The sequence below is a fragment of the Mustela lutreola genome, chromosome 13 (assembly GCF_030435805.1).
Source record: "Mustela lutreola isolate mMusLut2 chromosome 13, mMusLut2.pri, whole genome shotgun sequence".
Taxonomy (NCBI): domain Eukaryota; kingdom Metazoa; phylum Chordata; class Mammalia; order Carnivora; family Mustelidae; genus Mustela; species Mustela lutreola.
In genome coordinates this window covers 4437368-4458699 of record NC_081302.1, presented here as the reverse complement: position 1 = coordinate 4458699, position 21332 = coordinate 4437368, and the positions used below count along the sequence as shown (strand labels likewise).

General features: G+C 38.3%; 1 protein-coding gene across 2 annotated transcripts in view; it reads right to left on the bottom strand.

Moving 5' to 3' along the window:
• The window catches only part of NALF1 (NALCN channel auxiliary factor 1), a 617494-nt gene that overhangs the window by 513582 nt on the left and 82580 nt on the right, over positions 1–21332 (bottom strand). The window lies entirely within an intron of this gene.

Below are 21332 nucleotides of genomic sequence, written 5' to 3'. Positions count from 1 at the left end.
AAATAATTAAATAAAGAACTTTTGTTTTGTTTTGTTTTTTTAATTTTTTTATTTTTATAAACATATATTTTTATCCCCAGGGGTACAGGTCTGTGAATCACCAGGTTTACACACTTCACAGCACTCACCAAAGCACATACCCTCCCCAATGTCCATAACCCCACCCCCTTCTCCCAACCCCCCTCCCCCCAGCAACCCTCAGTTTGTTTTGTGAGATTAAGTAAATAAAGAACATTTTTAATCTAAAAATCTAAATAAACCTTTTACTTGTGAATGCTTTTAAAATTTATTGTTGGAAATATTTCCATGCAGCCTAGTTTCCCGAACTACCTGAGTCTCACCAGGACTTGGATCCCAAAGAAAGCCGGCTTCAGTGCTCACAAAACTTGTCTTCTTGCCAACCAATACTCCTCCAAATTCTATCCACTCTAATCCATTCTACTGTCAGATAAACATTCCTACAGTTCCATCAATAACTGTATCTTTTCATTGTCCGGTGAATAAAATCCGTGTCATGATAGTCAAAAACTTTACAACTTGACTTCAGTTTCTATCTTGAGCTCTAATCACTTACACTTACCATATGCTATAATCAAGCATTATTTGCTATACCCTGATCATGATTTACATTTTCTTCCTTATGTCCACATAGTTTTTTTTTCTGTTTGTAAAACATTCTGTTCCATCTCTACCTGCAAGTATCTGCCATCCTGTGCAGCTAATTTCAAATGCTTATTTTGTGAAGATCCAGACTTTCACCAGATGGGATCTCTCTCCTAATCTACTGAAACCGGGATTCTCTTCCAGCTGTTAGGAAATGAACATCCATTCTTTGGTTTTTGTTAATTGTACATTTGTTTTACCTCACTCTGCCCTATTCTACTCTATGAATTCTGAGTGCAAAGACTATTGTACTTATTTCTTCATTTCCCCAAATACCTAGCTCAATAAATATTTTTTTTCAACAGGATCATACTTTTACTAGGTGACCAGACTCTGGTGTAAATTTAATATATGGGAGGCAGGGAAGAGTCTCAGATGCCCATATTTTCTAGTCCACACTCATCGTGTCTTTCACTTTTGTTCAACACTGGTCACTAAAACTATGTCATAAAGAGTCTTCTGGAAGATAATCCTGAAGGAAAGAGTAGTGCTTCTTCAAGGAGAGTTCTGGACATTTTTTTTAAATGATTTTATTTATTTGACAGACAGAGATCACAAGTAGGCAGAGAGGCAGACAGAGAGAAAGAGGGAAGCAGGCTCCCCGCTGAGCAGAGAGCCCAGTGCAGGGCTCAATCCCAGGACCCTGAGATCATGACCTGAGCTGAAGGCAGAGGCTTTAACCCACTGAGTCACCCAGGAGCCCCTGGACATTTTTTAAATCAAATAACTCACTGTTAAAACTTATATATGACTCTCTACTGAGATCGTAAAAAGTTAAAGTTAAAGAAACTTAAAGGTAAAATGTTTAATTCTGAATTTAATTATTTCTGATCTGTTTCTTGCATGCAGTCAGCAGCACATTTCCTAGAAGAATTTTGTCTCACCAAATGCTGTCTCTGTTCCGATTGCTGATCAGGAGCATCTTAAGCGAGCTGCTATCCGTTGAGAGATCTCAGGTTGTTTTGTAAGTGAGGATTTCAATTCTAACAAAATGACAAAGTTGAATCTCAACTACAGTATTTTTTTAAAGACTTCTTTTGTATTTTAGAGAGAGAGAGTTCCGGGGAGGGAGGGAGAGAGGGAGAGAAGAGGGGACAGCCCCAAACGGACTTGCGCGCAGAGTCCGACATAAGTCTCAATCCCAGGACTCTGATATCATGACCTGAGCCAAGAGTCAGACACCCAACTGACCAAGCCATCCAGGCACCCCTCACTACAGTAATTTTACCAAAAATATCCCAAATTCCCCATTTTTTATCAAGTAGCAAATGGGATGTTATGTGTCAAATCACTCTGAAAAAAGTAAAAGGTACAAGAAAACGAGAAGCATGTAAACTCCATGAAGTACGAGTCCATCTGCTTTCCCAGGAAGTAATTTTATATACTTTACTAAGTCGAAGTATGTAAAAATATTTCGATTGGAGTTTGCGGTTCATAAGACACAAACTCAGCATTATTTTACATGTACAAATGGTTGCTTTGCAGTTGCACACAAGATACCCTGTTTAACATAAGAAACAGAATGGAAATCTCAAAATAATAAATGAACAAGTCTGTATGCTATACCAGCATTGGCTTTTTTTTGCTAAATATACTGCATTCATTCACTGATACAATTATTCTCTGTGAGTTCAGATTATTAAATTTCATGTGTTTCTATTTCTGCCGAATCTTCAGTGTTGACAACACAGTTCCTTGAACAATGTAAACTCAATAAATGTTTGTTAACTGACCTGAGAATTAATTAGTACTCATTAGTCAGAAATAATTTTTGAATCAGAAGAATTGAATGCCCTCTGGTATTTAACTTAATGCTTTGAATATTTAATTGAAGCTAGTAATAAAAATTAGAAATGTTTAGCATATGAAAATCTGTGTGCTAAATACTGGGGTAGGGAATCTCACACACATTCTTTGATTTACTCGTGTTATGTGTTCTTTTTACCTGCCAAGGATGAGTCTGAGGATGAGGGAAAGAATGAGAGAAAGAAAGTGAGGAATCTAACGTCAGCTGGCTGATAAAGGGCATTTAACTGTAGGGGAAAGTGTCGATATAAAATGTCCATGTGACAGGGCGCCTGGGTGGCCAGGTGGGTTAAGCCGCTGTCTTCGGCTCAGATCATGATCCCAGAATCCTGGGATCGAGCCCCTCGCATCAGGCTCTCTGCTTCAGCAGGGAGCCGGCTCCCCCCACCCCCACTCCGCTCCCTTCTTTCTCTGCCTGCTTCTCTGCCTACTTGTGCTCTCTGTCTGCCAAATAAATACATAAAATCTGTAAAAAATTAAATATATATATATATATGATGTCCATGGGGACATTATATAATATCACAAATGACATCAGAATAGAAGACGAGCAACAAAATGAGTAGCATCATGTTATATCTGACCAACAGCTGATCATCTTTTTGTCTGTTTGTTTTCTAAAGATTTTTTTTTAATTTATTTTGGGAGGTGGGGGCAGAGGGAGAGAGATTCTCAAGCAGACTCCCTGCTGAGCAGGGAGCCTGACAGGTGGTTCGATCTCATGACCCTGAGATCATGACCTGAGTGGAAATCACGAGTCAGATGCTCAACGGACTGAGCCACGCAGCGCCCCTGATCATCTGATGCACAGAATGCTGTACGTGGCGATTCTCCCTGGAATCTGGGGAGCTGCCTGAGGGTATAATATTTAGATATACATGGCATGTGGCATACTCAAGCCCTAAGAAATCTCATGGACATTGCCAAAAACATATTTTGGGAAATCGGCATCATAAGTGATTTTTCTCTTGAAAGGATCTATAACGACAGAGGACATTTTAAGTTTTGTGGGAATTTGCTGCCAAGTTCCCCTGCATGCAGAGAACTACCGGAGTCTCCAACACCTGAACCACCACTGCACTAGAAATACAATGCAAATACATAATAGAAATACACACAACAGAAATACAATGCAAGCCATATAGGTAATTTTAACTCTTCTGGTAGCCATGTTAAAAAAGTGAAAAAGGCTGCTTCCCCCCTCTCTCTCTCCGCCTGCCTCTCTGCCTACTTGTTATCTCTCTCTGTCAAATAAATAAATAAAATCTTCAAAAAAAAAAGTGAAATAGGAACAAATGAAATTAACTTTGATTGTATATTTTATTTTAATTGTTTATTTTATTTATTTTAGTTGTATATTTCATATAATATATCCAAAATCTTATCATTCAGCATGTAATCAAAATAAAAATTTTCCCTGAGATGGTCTACTTTCCCATTTTATACCTTATCTTTGAAATCTTGTGTTTTACATTTGCAGCATGTCTTACTCATAGGCTGAAATGTCAGAGGTCACGTACAGTCCTAGCAAAACAAGAAATGTATGCTTGATCTAAATTTACTTTACACTGCCTACCTAATTTTAATCCATTATTTAATTTAATTGAGCAAAATGAAATAAAACTGTAAAACCTCACACCCTCCATCTTACTTAACACCATTTCGAGGGCTCAAGAGCCACATGTGGCCAATGGCTGCGACGTGTGGAGAGCAGGGTCTGGAGGCTCCGTGTATCATCTGCCAGGACACATCCACCAGGACCAGAATACGCAGCAAGAATCTCAAGCTTCCCAGGAAGGTCTGTCTGGTCCCGCACATAGCAACCATGGGAATGAAATTTCTCAAGGAAGGGGGATAAGATGATATAACTCATGTTTAACTCATACCAAATTGAGCTGGGTCACATTTTCTAGTCTCTTCATAAACTATAATCCATTTTAGCTTTTTATATCTGAGTGCATTTTAGAATGTATTTAGAATGATCTGGATAATACGAATTCCTATTTTCATGTTTAAAAAAGGCAGAAAAAGTGGGTAGGAGAAGAATCAATGAAACAAGATGGGATTGGGAGGGAGACAAACCATAAGTGACTCTTAATCTCACAAAACAAACTGAGGGTTGCTGGGGGGAGGGGGTTTGGGAGAAGGGGGAGGGATTATGGACATTGGGGAGGGTATGTGCTTTGGTGAGTGCTGTGAAGTGTGTAAACCTGGTGATTCACAGACCTGTACCCCTGGGGATAAAAATATATGTTTATAAAAAATAAAAAATTAAAAAAAAAACTTTAAAAAAAAGGCAGAAAAATGAATTAAAAGTTAGTCACATATTTCTTTAACATCAAAAGCAATAAGCAAACAAAAATTCACAAATTGTGATGTTACAGTGATAAGTAACAATAAAGTAAATATTAGATTTCCGCTAAAATAATAATTACACTGTATTACTTAAGTGGGCAATTCTAGTAGAGAATCTTAGCTCCTAAGTGGTATTTTCTTAAGTGTTACCATGGAAGTCCTTTACACCAAAATATCATAAAATAAAATACTTAAAATTAGAAAATAAACTTCTATAAGGAAAATTAATTTTCTTTAAAAGCATAAAAATTGCTAAATTTGAAATAACTGATTTTAAAATCTATTCTATATACATAATGGAAGACAAAAACCAAAACCAAAATGGAGAAAACCTGCTTTAAAGACTGTGTCCTCGGGGCGCCTGGGTGGCTCAGTGGGTTAGAGCCTCTGCCTTCGGCTCGGATCATGATCCCAGCGTCCTGGGATCGGGCCCCGCATCGGGCTCTCTGCTCAGCGGGGAGCCTGCTTCCTCCTCTCTCTCTGCTTACTTGTAATCTCTGTCTGTCAAATAAATAAATAAAATCTTTAAAAAAAAAAAAAAAAAAAAAAAAAGACTGTGTCCTCGAGTGCATAGGTACAGCCTGAAGGTTGGCAGCCATAATTTGGAAGCCTCTGGACTGAGTGATGAAACAGAGCAGAAACTGATTAATCTCCGTGAGTTACAGTGCTGAGCGGAACGTGTTATTGAGCATTCTAAAGTGGCAACTTCATTTCCTCTAGGGCAAAGCACACTTGGAAAGGAAAGCTGCTTTACCATAAAATAATCTATTTTGTAGGCTTAGCAGGTTTTAGTGGGATGACATGACTTAACCTTTATGGAGTGGGTAAATTATTGTAAGACTCATAGTAAAACAGCAGAGTATGTTCCAATAATATTTCACATTGCTTTGCCCAAGGTAGAGGTAAAAGAGAGGTCACATTTGTATTCTTATGGAAGCCTTCTTCCAGGTTAAAGATAATGAGAAAGTGACCTTGAAGAATAGCTCTGTTTTGTAAGGAGTTGGAGAACATTATTTAGATTAAAAAAGTAACTGCTATATGGTGCCATATAACTGGTCTTTGGATTAACCACAAAGAACTAACTGACATAATTATTTTATTTTAAAAACATCTATTTATTTATCAATTACAAGATTAGATTGGGTTATCTCATGCATGCACAGTTTATTGAATAAATAAAAAATAACAATTGTTCTTTAAAAGAGATCTACTTAATTTTAATAGAACTTTCTACTGTATATATCACCTGCTGAATGGTATTGAATATGCAACAAATGCAAGTTCTATTAAGGCAGTACCTTGTAAAATAGTTACATCTCAAATGCTAAATCATGATGAGGAATAATCTGCAGAAATTCATAGACATTATAGACTGTAATGTGGTTGCCCACCTTTAAATAACTTAAAAGAAACTCAGACTTACTCAATGCTTTATTACTGACTATAAACACATTATACATATTTATAAACATTTACATTTATAATTTAAATTAACCTCAAGTGAAATTCATGTAAGCAAGGCACACAGAATTTTTGCATGTATAACAAAAATATAAATCTTAAATTTTGCAAAATATGTTCATTTTGATTACTTTATCAGTGTCAATTTTTGAAAAACAGTATTATATATAAGAAAGACTTAATAACTGCTACATAACACACAATGAAACAAAAATACCAAATGACTTGAATTTAGTAACTAATGGAATGTCAGATGTTTTTTTTTTTTTTTTTTTTTTTTTTTTTTTTTTTTTTTAAATATTTTATTTATTTGATAGAAAGAGATCACAAGTAGGCAGAGAGACAGGCAGAGAGAGAGGGAAGAAGCAGGGTCCCTGCCGAGCAGAGAGCCTGACGCGGGGCTCGATCCCAGGACCCTGAGATCATGACCTGAGCCGAAGGCAGGGGCTTTAACCCACTGAGCCACCCAGGCGCCCCTGGAATGTCAGATGTTTTAACTACATATCCAATGCTATAGTCATTACACAAATCATACACTTTTTTTTCTTCTACATAAGAGCTTCAATCTATAAATCTCTTCATTATCTTGCACAGTTGTATTAGCCAACATTTATACTTTGGCTATAACCAAAGCACCATGGTTTAATAAGATGAAAGCAGATTTTATGAGATTCATAGTTGCTTTTTAAAGTCAATTCATTTATGCTCTAAATCTTTCCAAAGAGATTTCAGACTCAACAATTTGTTCATAGTCAGCTTATCACCTTTTAGGTAAATGGTCCACACAAGGACAAATTTCTTCTGAAATATTCCTTCTAGTCCTGGGTCTGTGGCCACCTGCCCTTTGGTTATTTGTCTTCTTATCTAAGGTCTTTCCTAGGTTCCTTACACATTTCTAACTTCATGAAGTCATTATTTTTCTAACTCTTTATAGCCATTTTTCCTATTTTAAAATGGTTTCTGCTTACAGGTTACCAATAGATTTTATCTCCTGATTCTTTCTGACCCCAAATTAGTTGTTGAGTTCCTTGGCAGCAAAATAATAAATCTTTCTTGTTATTGTTTTAATTTAAACTTGTTTGATCATGACAAAAACAACAGAGACGTTTCTTGAAAATGTTGAACAGATGATGAAAAAATACAAAGTTAGGTTTGCCAAAACTTGAAAAATTCATGCATTTATGGTCAGTTAAATTTCAACAAAAGTGCCAAGAACACACAAGGAGGAAACAGTAGTCTCTTCACTAAGTGGTGCTGGGAAAACATGTTTCCCACACACAGAAGAATGAAATTGGACCCTTAACTCACGCAAATCAACTCACAATGGATTAAAATCTTAAATGTAAGACCTAAAACCATAAAACTTGTAGAAGAAAATTTAGGGAGAAAGCTTCTTGACACTGGTCAGGACAATGACTTTTTGGATGTGACTGCAAAAGCACAGTCAACAAAACAAAAACAGAGAAGTGTTATTACATCAAATTTAAAACCTTCTACACAGTAAAGGAAACAACATAGTAAAGAGGAAATCTGCAAAATGGGAGAAAGTATTTGTAAACCACACATCTGATAAGGGATTAAAATCCAAAATATATAAGGAGTTCAAATAACTCAACAGGAAGAAAACAAATAACCTGATTAAAAAGTGGTTAAAGGACCTGAATAGATATTTCTCAAGAGAAGACATACAAATGCCACGAGATACATGAGAAGGTGCTCAACATGAATCACTATCAGAAAAATACAAATCAAAACCACAATGTGATATCATCTCCTATCTCTTAGGACAGCTATTATGAAAAAAGCAGAAGATAGAAATATTGGAGAAGACGTGAAGAAAAGGAAACCCTGGTATATTCTTGATGGAAATGCAAACTGGTGCAGCCATTGTAGAAAACCTTATGGAGATTCGTCAAAAACTTAAAAGTAGAATTACCATGTGATCCAAAATCTCCAAAGGAAATGAAATTAGTATCTCTAAGTAATATCTGTACTCCCATGTTCACTCCAGCATTATTCACAATAACCAAGATATGGAAACAACCTAAATGTCCATTGACAGATGAATGGATAAAGAAGATATACACACACAATGAAGTATTATTCATTCCTCAGAAAGAAGTAAATCTTGCCATTTGTGACGACACAAATGAACTTGGAAGAACCTAGAAGACATGACGCTAAGTGAAATAAGTCAGACAGAAAAAGACAAATACCGTATGATCTCACTTGTACTGGAATTTTAAAAAGTGTTAAATTCATAGAAGCAGAGAGTAAAATGGTGATTACAAGGGGCTAGAGAAATGGGAGGATGTTGGGCAAAGGGTGCAAATTTGCAGTGATGTAGGATAAATAAGATCTAAAATACAGGTACGATGACTATATTTAGTAATACTGTACACTCATCTCACACCAGAATGTGCTGACTGTGAAGAGATGTTGGTTAACTTAATGGTAGTAATCATTTCACTATGTGTATTCCTATCTAATCATCACATGATATACCTTAAATATATAGAATTTTTATTTTTAAAAACCTCTTCATAAAAAAAAAAGAACAGATGATGAAGACATACAAAGCTGTGTTTGCCAAAACTTCAAACTGACAGAATTTTTTTAAAGTACATAAAACTGATTCGATTTTTATTTATGTCAAGCAAAAGAGAAAATGACATACTACTGATACACAGAATATATTTAATGAAGAGTTTTATATCATTTTTCTGCTCAAATTTTTTTGACAGCCTGAAGACATCATAAATAAAATTTATAGAGACCCATCACTATTATTTTTAAAATGTTCAACAGGACATAACCCTAGGACAAACGAACAGGATACAGCTGAACAAAAATAAATATCAAGTGTTGCCTTTAGGTTTAACAACTTCACTGCACAGGTAAAGACGTGGAGTGGTGGCTCCTAGAGTCTGAGCGCCTGGTGAGCAGACAGACTGACGACGCCAAGAGGAGCTGTATGTGGCTGCTCAGGGACAGGTCTGAAAAGGGGAAAACGATGTGGACAGCACAGTAGTTTTTGTCTGTTTATTTGTTTAGGATTTATTTTTTGAGAGAGAGAGAGCCTGCAGGAGCTGGGACAGAGGGAGAAGGGGAAGTTGCAGACTCCCTGCTGAGTGCAGAGCCCTACAGGGGGCTCGATCCCAGGACCCTGAGATCGAGTGACCTGAGCTGAAATCAAGAGTCAGCTGCTTCCCCAACAGAGTTGCCCAGGTAGTCTGGGTGCTCAATTCTGATAGGACATTTTAACCAGAGATATCTACAAAATGGAGGTCACACAGAAGAGTGCTTTCAAAATGTTGGTCTCTTGATGATAAAGAAATTTTCTCTAATCTATGGAGAAATGGGAGAAACATAAGAACTACATTGCGTATAGTTTAACAAAATATGACAAGATTAAGTTGTTGTCAGATATGGGCGGTTTCAATTCTGAGATTATTTTCTTCCCACTTTGTCACTGAAATTTATATTTTTACTTATGTAATAGAAGGGAAATTAGATGCACGATAGCGATTTTTTTTTAAATGCAATCACTTGACAAACCTTTGATCTGATTTAAATTTACTGGTCCATTAGACTCAAAAGTCTGGGAACTAGTCCAAAAAGGGATACCAGAGTAATCAGAATTTTTATACCGATTTAGACAGAGAATATATAATACACAAACCTCAGGTTTAAGGAGAAGAAAAAAACGTGATCCCAATTTCTTAATTTGGGACCCAGGGATGGACAAACAAGTAGGTCTGTCCTTTTTTCTGATTTCCTGATTTTCGGCTTTCCTCTGATTTCCAATCAACTCAAGAAAAAAAGAGCTTTCCAAAAGCTATGTTGCAAATTTCAGTAAAGAAACCTGTAATGAAATGAACTTTAGCAAAACCTGAATGGAAACCATAAAGGAGATCAGAAAGGATTTCTTTTTTTTTTCCTTTTTTTAAGATTTTATTTATTTATTTATTTATTGACAGAGATCAAATAACAGTAGGCAGAGAGGCAGACAGAGAAAGAGGGGGAAGCAGGGTCCCCGCTGAGCAGAGAGCCCAATATGGGGCTCGATCCCTAGACCCTGAGATTATGACCTGAGCCAAAGGCAGAGGTTTAACCACTGTGCCACCCAGGTGCCCCCAAGGATTTCTATCCTTTCTGTGAAAGTGGGTGATGTCTCCCAATGATGTTTTCTTTCTTCCCACCAAACAGGGATCCTAATGTAGGGCTCGATCTCAGGACTCTGAAATCATGACCTGAGCCAAAGGCAGACGCTTAAAGACTGAGCAACCCAGGCACACCTCAATGATATTTTCATTCTGATACCATGTGATTTTGTAGTTAACTATTTTAAGAAATGTCTTTGCACATTTGTCTTCTAAATTCACTGCAGCATTTTCATCTGCCAGTATTAATGAGAATAATTCCTTCATCTACCTAAGCTCTTAGAAAGTTTAGAAGATGTGCATATCGTGGAGTAGTCGTGAGTGATGCACTCAGTCTTCAATTTTTGGTATTTTTTTTATAACATCTTTCACTTTATTTTTCTGGGAATTTGTCATTTTCTCTCTATGGCTCATTATTTTTGGTTTTCTTGTCTTTGTTCCTACTGTTGCCTCCAGTTAAAATGCTCTTGCTTTTTTCTACCTGTTTGAATGCCATGTATCTTTCAAAGTTCATTAGATACCAATTAATCAAAAAATGTCTTTTTCTTTTCACTACATCTGTATCTTTGGGGTAAATACCCAGGAGTGAAATGGCAGGGTCATACTGTACCCCAATGTTTATAGCAGCAATGGCCACGGTCACCAAATTGTGGAAAGAACCAAGATGTCCTTCAATGGATGAATGGATAAGGAAGATGTGGTCCATATACACTATGGAGTATTATACCTCCATCAGAAAAGATGAATATCCAACTTTTATAGCAACATGGACAGGACTGGAAGAGATTATGCTGAGTGAAATAAGTCAAGCAGAGAGAGTCAATTATCATATGGTTTCACTTATTTGTGGAGCATAACAAAAAGCATGGAGGACATGGGGAGTTAGAGAGAAGGGGGTTGGGGTAAATTAGAAGGGGAGGTGAACCATGAGAGACTATGGACTCTGAAAAACAACCTGAGGGGTTTGAAGTGGCGGGGGGGGGGGCGGGGGGGGAGGTCGGGGTACCAGGTGGTGGGTATTATAGAGGGCACAGATTGCATGGAGCACTGGTTGTGGTGAAAAAATAATGATACTGTTATGATGAAAATAAATAAATGAAAAAAAAATGTCTTTTTGATTCCCCTGTCCAAAAGTAATCAGGGGGCTCTTTTGTTGCATTTCATACCTAAGTGATTTCTGTTCAATTTATTTTGATTCTGTTCAATTTGTTTTGATTCTGTTCAATTTATTTTGTATACGAGATTATAAATGCCCAGACGGTAGGAACTGTTCTCTGCCAATCTCTGTAATTTCTACAGCTCCTATAATGAACTTAGGTTGACAGACAAAATTATTAAAGCTGCTCAAAATTAATTCCAAGTATGCTTGAGTGCAGGTATGTTTGCACACGTATGTAATAAACATGTAGGGAAAAGTTACAGTCTACTGCAGACTTAAGACTAAACCAAAGTTGCAGCTGGTAGCATTCATCAGAAAATAAAAGCATGTGTAGGACAATCACTCCTTACTCAAGGAGCAATAAAAATCAGACCCAGCAAATTCACCCGGCCACAATTTTTACTTATATATAATAGTATAACAAAACTATAGATTTCTACATAAAATATAGATGTGACAAATAAGGGAAAATAAGTCACTACTGAGGAAAAAAAGAACTTATTTCAATACTATTTAGTCCTATTAAACACAGAGTGTCTAATGAAATCTTGCTTTTCAGGTAACCAAAGACTTTGTGTCTAGTGTTTCCTTATAATATTTCATCTGTGTAACCCCAAAGTAAAACTGTATCTGCTGGATGGAAGCTAGAAGATTATCTGTGTGTATATGTGTGTGTGCATGTGAGTATAAAATATTAAGTTATTTTTCTGCGGGCTCTACATTCCCAAAAACAATGTCAATGTTTCAAAAACCAAACACTAACTCACAGCTAACAAGAGTACATTCCATAGAAATGTAGAACAGTGCTCAAACTTTAATGTGCACAGAAAACATCAAGATAAAACTTCTTATGAATTGCAACTTTGATGTAGTAGCTCAGGGCTGCACCTGAACTCTGCTTTTTAAAAATTTTTATTTTCATCTCCCTGATGTAAAAATTTTCTAGACAAAAACGTTTTATTTTTGACCAGTAAGCCGAGAATTCTCCCATGTTTCCTGGAAACAAGCAGAATTTCCCAAATTATATTCGTTACCTTAAGACCTTTAGAAATACCTTCCAAACAAGTGTATCATGGCAATACAGTTTTTAGCAGTTTCTGTTTCATTCCAAGTTTGAGAAGGAGAAAGAGTGACTTAAAAAAAAAAAAAAAAAAAAACAGTTGATAAGAAAACATCATTTGGTGAAAAAGAACAATTTGGTGAAAAAGAAAAACGTCATTTGGTGAAAAATCACAAAACTAGTGTTTAAGATAAACCACTGTCTCTTCACCCTTCACGAAGGTCCTGTAATTCACACGCCGTTAGCACAGAAAACCCAAAGCAGACGATGCTCTTGACTTCCACCAGGAACATTGGGATGATTAATGTAGCGTTCTCTTTGATAAATTTTGCTGTAGTCATTTCAGTATGCACAGATTCTGGAAGATTCAGATGTAATCTGTACTCCTCAGAGACCTCGATCAATAAATCATCCTCAGAAACACTAAGGTCACAGGGACAAGCTGAATTACTACCAGGTGATTTAACTTCTATTTCACTTTCCAAAGGTTTCTCATTCCGACCAGCCACAATTTTTAATTTGTAGGCTGCTTCCTTCATCTCCACATGAACCTCTGTACTGGACATGTCTTCCATCAGATACCTGGGTTTCCTTGAAACGTGGTATCTTGGCAATAAAATTTGAGGAAAGGGACCTGGATGCTTCTGACCTGCCTGAGGATCAGTTCTTCTCTAGTGTTCTCCCTTAGATTCCGTGGGGTTGGTTTGGCTTCTGGTCAGATTCTGTTTCATCCTTTGGATGTTTTCTTTTATTCTAAATTTAGTAATATTGGAAGAGTGTGAGAGTAAATTGGAGTTGTCCTCAATGCATTTCGTGGCCATCCGTACTAACTGATCTTTTGGCACATGGTGCTTTTCTCTGCCTGGAGAACACCAGCATTGCAGGCGACATCAGCTACCACGGACACATCTGATGTCGCAGACATATCTGGTCAGCCAGCACTTAGCGGTACTGGGTGAGAGGCTGACTGGGGAGCTGGGAGAATGGTTAGCTGTCCTTTTCCACTGACAAAACCCGATACAGAATTTTTGTTTTCTTTAATCCTCAGGATCTTGGTGTGTAGACAGAGCTATGGTTCTGGGGCAATACTGTCTCGCCTCTTCCAGCAGCTGTTGAAGGAACTCTTTAGAACTCCTGGGGCTGCTTTTAGCTAGATCGTCTTGGAGGTTCCAGGACTGCATAACTTGCGTGAGCAGCCCCTTTCAGGAAAACTCCATGATTGAGGTAAATAGGTTTCTCAAGTCCTTTCTCTTGGTCTCTTGACCTGAATTCTGCGGGTTTACCAATCTTCTCCCGTGATGCAACATGGCTGGCCCAGGGACTGCACTTTGAGGAGCAAAGGTGCAGAGTGTAGACTTGCACTCGAGTTGATCACAACCAAATATTAAACTTGTTTAATGTCAATGCATAGAAAGCATAAATACAAGAATGCATATAAAGCGGAAGTAGATAACTCATGATGGGACACCACATTTTAATGTAAGGGAAGTGGGAGACCGGGAAGGCCAGAGTATTTGTACCTTCACAACTGTCATCTTAAAACATGGCTGCTTAACTAAAAGCACACCTCCAGGGATCTGTCATCATTTAAATTACTCCTTGTGGGCCATAAACCATGGATATCAATTTTCACAAAAACGTCATATGTCAGAGACAATCCTACAGGGCGCAAGGGAAGGGGGTGAGTGAGCTGTGAAAGCAACAATTAGCCTCAGAGAGATCTGCGCTTTCCCTTTGTGCACAGTCCACAAGGACAGAAGCCAGGGGCACATTCAAAATGTGCTACAAACTTCCATGTGTGTCCTCACTTCCAGCTGTCCCTCATGATAAATGTTCATTCGAAGTTACTTTGTAGAGGAAAACGTCAGGTGCAAACGTGACTCTGCACTGAAGACACATGCACACAAAAGCCTTGCCCTACACACTGCGTAACTTGCGTGAGCAGCCGCTTTCAGGAAAACTCCATGATTGAGGTAAATAGGCTTCTCAAGTCCTTTCTCTTGGTCTCTTGACCTGAATTCTGCGGGTTTACCAATCTTCTCCCTTGATGCAAGCTTGGAGGAGACGCCGGATGCAGTCTGTCCGTGCCTTTGAACACGGAGCAGAGTCGTGATGAGGCCCCATGAACCGAGGTGCAGCCCTTCCAGATAAACGCAGGAAGACAGAAATGCCGCAAGTCTGCATGATAATGTATGAGTGTGTCTGTGTCAGCAACAGGGAAAGAAGACGTTCCATGGAGGTTGTCGCAGTGACAAAAGGGTCAGCGGCTGGTGGAGAGAATAGACATCACCATCACATGAGCCTTCATTCAGGAGAAACAGCAATCTGGAGGAGACGAAGAGCAACGCTATGGCAGCCTCACGCTCTGATTTCACTACCCCAGTAGATACTACTGAGAGTCTATTTGACAGTAGGGAGAGTAGGAGGTCTGTAAAGATGCAGGCTGGAACTCTGAGAAACTCTGAATATTGTCTGAGAGATAGTAAGGAGTTCTTGCGGGTACAAACCGTTGTACCTAGCATTACTCCCCAAGTATCTCTTTAAATCATTTTGAAAAACGTAGGCCAATACATAGTGAAGTGTACATACACACTCTCTAGTCTGAGAGAGGATGAAGATGATGGAGAGGAACCATGTCAGTTGCCTGGTGGGGAACCATGGAGATCTCCGAGCAGAGCCATGACAGACGCTTGTGTCTTATGCCAAAGAGTCCATGGGTTCAGAATAAGTAGCAAGCTGTAAGGTCAGGACACTTAGCTGCCACAGTCTTTTAAGGATGCTCCTTTATCCTGGTAGAAGTGGGGAGAGGAAACAGGGCAACTTGAGCTTCTGGTGTCTTCACATGAACCTGGTTCTCCTGAGTCCAGACAGATATTTGAACTAGTCCTGGGGACTGCATGCCACACCAGGCACTAACCCCAGCCTTTCCACATTCACAGAAGCCATCAGCCAGCGCTCTACCTGTGCTTGCTCTGTCCTTCCTGCTCAGCACCTCCATGACCCTCTCCGTTTGGTGCCTCAAGGAGTTATACCTTCAATGGCATTAAATTTTGCCCTTCTCTTTGAGACTTCATTGCTTGGGATTGCCGATCTCTTCCCAGAGGATCTGTCACTCTTCCCAGAGTGCCTTCTGCTTGGCCCTATTGCCTCTTTCCCCCAGCTGTGTCCTGCAGGGAATGTGGAAGCTGTCCAGATGCCACTCTGTAGCTTATGCAAAGCCATAACTTCTTTGTCATTCTCAACATTCTGGAGAGTGAACTATCTATCTTATAATAATCTGTAATTCTGTTAAAATACCAAACTATTTCCCATTCCAATCAGCAACTATTCATGACTATAAATAAATATTTATTAATAAGAACACTAATATAATTTGTTAATTTTAAAAGGAAAATAATTTTCATATGTTTTAAACACAGCAGGTGAAGAAAATAGTTTAAGCAAAATGCTAATTTTGTAGTAACTCTGTTTATAATTCCTGTCTACAAAATTGCATCCTGTGACCATCTTCCAGGAAATGAACAGGGAGGGTCACTGTATGGTCATATCTTTAGCAGACACAGCTAGTTCTTATATTTTCTTGCTTTCCAAAGACACAAATTATCTCAAAAGAGAGACTGATACAGACTGCAACACTAGCAAATTATTCCATATACAATTTGGTTAGGTTGTTCTTACTAATTGTTATGAGTGGAATTTCCTCCTGCCAAAAAAAGTTGAATTTCTAACCCCTAGACCTTCAGATTGTGACCTGATTTGGGAGTAAGGTCACTGTAAACATCATGTGGAGAGGAGGTCATACTGGAGTGGGGTGGGTCCCTAACTCAGTATGGCTATAGAGGCCCACCGGAAGGACAGACACACAGGAGATGACATGTGAAGACAGAGGACAGAAGTGACGTATCTTATCTGCAAGGCAAGATAAGAGTGGGGCTGACCGGAAGTTGGAGACAGAGACTGAGCGGATTCTCCCTCGAAAGCCTGTGAAAACACCAAACCCTGCGAACAGCTTGATTTTGGACTTCTGGCATTCAGAATTGTAAGACAATAAGTGTCTGTTCTTTTGAGACATCTGATATAAGGCCCTTTGTTACAGCAAAAAAAGGAAACTAGCACCTGACTCAACATAGTTGATGAAAGGAGGTTAAATAGAGCAAAAGGAAGCTCCACCGCAGAAGCAAACCAAGCCAAGTAGGCTGGCCTCTCAGCCTTGATCTCAAACACACACACACACACGTATGTGCAGTCATGGCATCAAGGTAAATTTCTCATTCTTTTCAAATAGATAACATTTGATTTTCACAATGAGCAATGTTGTATGCACAGCAAGTGGAACAACGGACACCCTAAGAAGAACTCGTTCTCAGAATCAAGGAAGAAGAATATTTTAAGTTAAGGTGATGCCTGTTGTGCGAGGGAAAGGTGAGCAAGGGAAGGGAGAATCTGGGGAGCAGAAAAAGGGGTCCCAGACCTCCTCCCAGACCCCAGGCAGACCCAGGTTATGTCTGTTCTCCTAACTTAATCATTAAGGGTCCTCTTCCATTCTCAAAAATGTCCCAGTTTGAGGATGAATTACATTTTGACATAACAATCTCTAGTGCTTCTTTGTACCCTAACGACTCATCCTCAGTAAGTCACTGGGGATCCTTTGTGACATGGGGATTGCAATATTATGGCCATCACCCATATTTAAAATAGTTACAATAACCCTTATTGTAAATAAAGAAATGAAGGTCCAACACATAAAGCAGTGATATTTCTGAACATGAGTTCAGATTCAAAGTGTCTGATTCCAGGAACTGTTCTGTTCTTTTGAGCTAAGTGACCTTGAATAAATCACTCTGCATTCCTGTCCTCTCTACTCATCTGACAATGGACATAATCACAGTACCTCATGAACAGGGTTATTATGAAGAGTAAATGAGTTAATACATGTAAAAGTTTTAAAAGTGCCTCGTACATAGTAAGTGCTGTGTAAGTGACAGCAATGGCTGTTTGCTGCTACTGTCATTAGTGTTGTAATTAATATTAGAATCATCATCATCGTTATCTTTATGTACCCAAAGGCACATAGTCAACAGGTGACAGAAAATATTCAAATTAGGCATTTTGAGCACTGACCCACTTATCCAGTCAACAATTATTTATTTAGTGCATGTTACGGTGCCAAGAATAAAATGATGGGCTGGACCAGATGTTCTTCTTTATGTAGCTATCGGTTTTACCTTTGAAGGACTCACGTTTTATCAAAAAAAAAAAAAAAAAAAGATGTTTTAAGCTAATTGTTGCGAGAGGTGGAAATGAAGGGTGCATACAGGAGCACATAGTAGGTGTATATCTCCCACTCTAGGACAGTCTTGTAAGTCTATGTCTGAAAGTTGAGTCAGAAGTTAACCGTACAAGAGGTGGAAAAACAATGTGGATGAAGGTCTTAAAATTAGAGCCTGAATGGGAAATGAAAGTTTGTGTGCCTGAACAGCAGGTTTTGAGATGACTTAGAGAAGAAAATCCAGAAAGCAGAAACAGGAGTCGGATGAAGAAAGTCTCACAAAGCGGTGGCTATCGGGGGCTGTGGAAAGAGTGAATGGACAGTTGTCTACCTGCTTTGGAAAGGCAGGTTTTGTTTTTTTGTTGTTGGTGGTGGTGGTGGTGGTGGTGGGTTTTTTTTTTTTTAAGTTATTTTTATTAACATATAATGTATTATTAGCCACAGGGTTACAGGTCTGTGAATTGTCAGGCTTACACACTTCACAGCACTCACCATAGCACATACCCTCCCCAATGTTCATAACCCAGCCCCCCTCTCCCTACTCCCTCCACCCCCAGCAACCCTCAGTTTGTTTCATGAGATTAAGAGTCTCTTATGGTTTGTCCCACCCCAATCGACTTTTGAAGAAGTTTTAGAGACAATTTACACAACAATGTGAATATCCTTGTCAATACAGAACTGTACAATTAAAATGGCTAGGAAGGTAAATTTTAGGTTATGTGGGGCTTTTTTTAACCACAGTTAAAAATAAAATAATAAAATAGAAAGTCATATAGCTCCTTAGGGAATTGGATTTTATCTGTGTGGTGAAGAGAACTGATTGATTATGAGGTTTGGAGAGAGAGAACTGAGACAAGCAAAATAATTATAGAATTTCCAACCTCCAGACATCAGCCTCAAAGGATGTTGAAAAGAATAAGAAGAAGCATATCTGTTTGATAATTTTTTTAAATTAATAGGTGTCAAATTTTAACCTAAACAAACAAAAAAGAATCAATTATCTGACATCCAACAAATCATTTGAAAGCTTTTTATATATTTTATAAATCTACTAAACATAATACAAGGGAAATGATAAAAATGAGAAAATCAATATCTACACAAATAAGAAATGTCCAGTTAAAGTGCCCTTAAGCCTCTTCCTCCTCCCCTCAAGAATTAGTCACCAGTCAGACCTCGAGGGGTAAAAATAGCGACTCCAGTAAATTAAGTATCACTAGATGCCATCCTCCATATAATGTCCACTTACAGCCTTAAAATAGTTATTTAGTTGTCCTATTATTATTTTCTTCAGACTAAATCACTAGTTGTCAAATTATGTACTTTCAGAACATCTGGGATCCTATACTAAAGTTTTCCATACTGAAATTTAAAAAAAAAAAAAAAAAAAATGGCCGGCCTTCCTGGTTCACTGCAGAGAAAAACAATAGATGAGATTGTTTCCATTTTAAGTTTCCTTCAGAACTATTTCTGAAGGCTCGGAGGCCTATTTCTGCATGTCTGAAACACACAACATGAATAAGAAAAGCAGCAAATAGCTATTACCAGAAAACGGGGAGATACAGAATGATTTCTGTCATTAACTTGTGTACTTGTAGTTATACACAGAAATATAATACACACATTCTACTAGTACAATCCCTACCACTTTGCCTCACTGCATTAATAAATGGTATTACACAGAAGTATATAAACACTGGACTAGCAGGTATCTAGCCACCTGGACAAGTTTTCCACCAAAGGCCAAGAGGTCCACCTTACTTGATTACTTGTCCCCCCCTCTGGAACCCCTTCCTAAGTGTGTTACCAACCACTTTCTTCCTCCTACTCTGCACTGCATGTTTCCATTGATGTGACAGTCTCAGCAATCCGATCTTCTTGGTTTGGCCTTTGACCCCTTCTGTTCCATGACCTCCAGGAAAGCTTGCCAGGCAGCATACAGTGAGGTACCATAACATCAAGGAATTGTCACCACTGTGGTGACCTCTTTGTTTCCTGTTCCCCTTCTTTCAGTCACAGTGGGAATATTATGAGCATATTAGGAGAGGAAACAGCTAGATATTAAAACACCACTAGGTCAAGATTTATTGTATATGTACAGGTACACACACACACACACACATACACACAATATCTATAAACATCTATAACTGTGTCTCTGTATCTATAACTACATATCCATAACCATATTATATCTATGCATATAGAGAGCAAAAGAGAGAGACAGAGACTTTGACATCAATATGTGATAAAGTACTCTAATGAAGGGACTGTCTTATCTAAGTGACAGTAGTAGAAGAAAAATCAAGAAAGGGAAAACCAAGTACGTCTGACTTCTTAAAACCACCACCCAGAAATTACTGTGATTATGTCAAAATGGCCATTCTGTGTTGTCAAACATGTAAAGCTTAACAGCTCATACTGAGAAGTCTCTTCCCTTCCAAAAATACTCATCAGATGACCAAGATCAGTAAAATCAGTGGAAATAGTGCAAAACAACCAGGAACAGACTTGGCACATATTTTAGTGGAGTTTACAATTTTTCCAGCAAAACATTGTCTGTGCTAAGGTCCACTATATGATATCAAGTCAAGCCCTTTCAAGGGCTATGTTTGATTAGTAATTTCCCAGCCATTGAACTGAAAGAACCAGTACAGATTATAAATGATTTATCTCACAGCCTGGGAGCAGCTTGTACATGGAAGACATCTAGCCCCTGCTTTTCGAGTGAGTGCAAATTACTGTCCTTAGTAAGTGCTCTCTAAATCAAGAGCTGTCCCTCGCCCACTGAAAGAGACATCTACCGTATATATTTGTCACTTTACCAAATGAGACTTACCACCTCATGGAAAGAAAATATGGAGTTAGGACTAGACTCCCACAGGCACCCCACCACCACACGTGCAAGGCACTCAGCCGGATAGTGAAATCACCACTTACTGCATTTTCCAGCGTTGTTGGGTTAATCGCAATTTATGGATTTTTGCTGCACCATAAATATTCCACAAGCCATAAATGCCCATTTACAAAATGCTGGGTATCATCAGAATGTGTGCTGAATAAATACAGTTCAACAGGGTTTCTAAATTTCTCCCTAAAATATTTATTTCTCTAACAACAAAATTGCAAGGTGAGGATCTGGTTGACGTGGTTGGAAGAGAACAGCTTGCTATGGGTTCATGGTGTACAGAAGCGCCGTCTTATCTTGATCCGCTCCTAGAACTTAGCACAGAAGCTTGCAAGCCTATTTACATAGTATTTACCTATTAGTTCCAGTTACGTGTGTGTATGTATATAAACGTGTATGCTTCTGACCATATGTACACATACAAATGGTTACACTACTTAAGGACAGATTTTAAAATGAAAATAGGCTTAAAAATGAGCACAGATTTA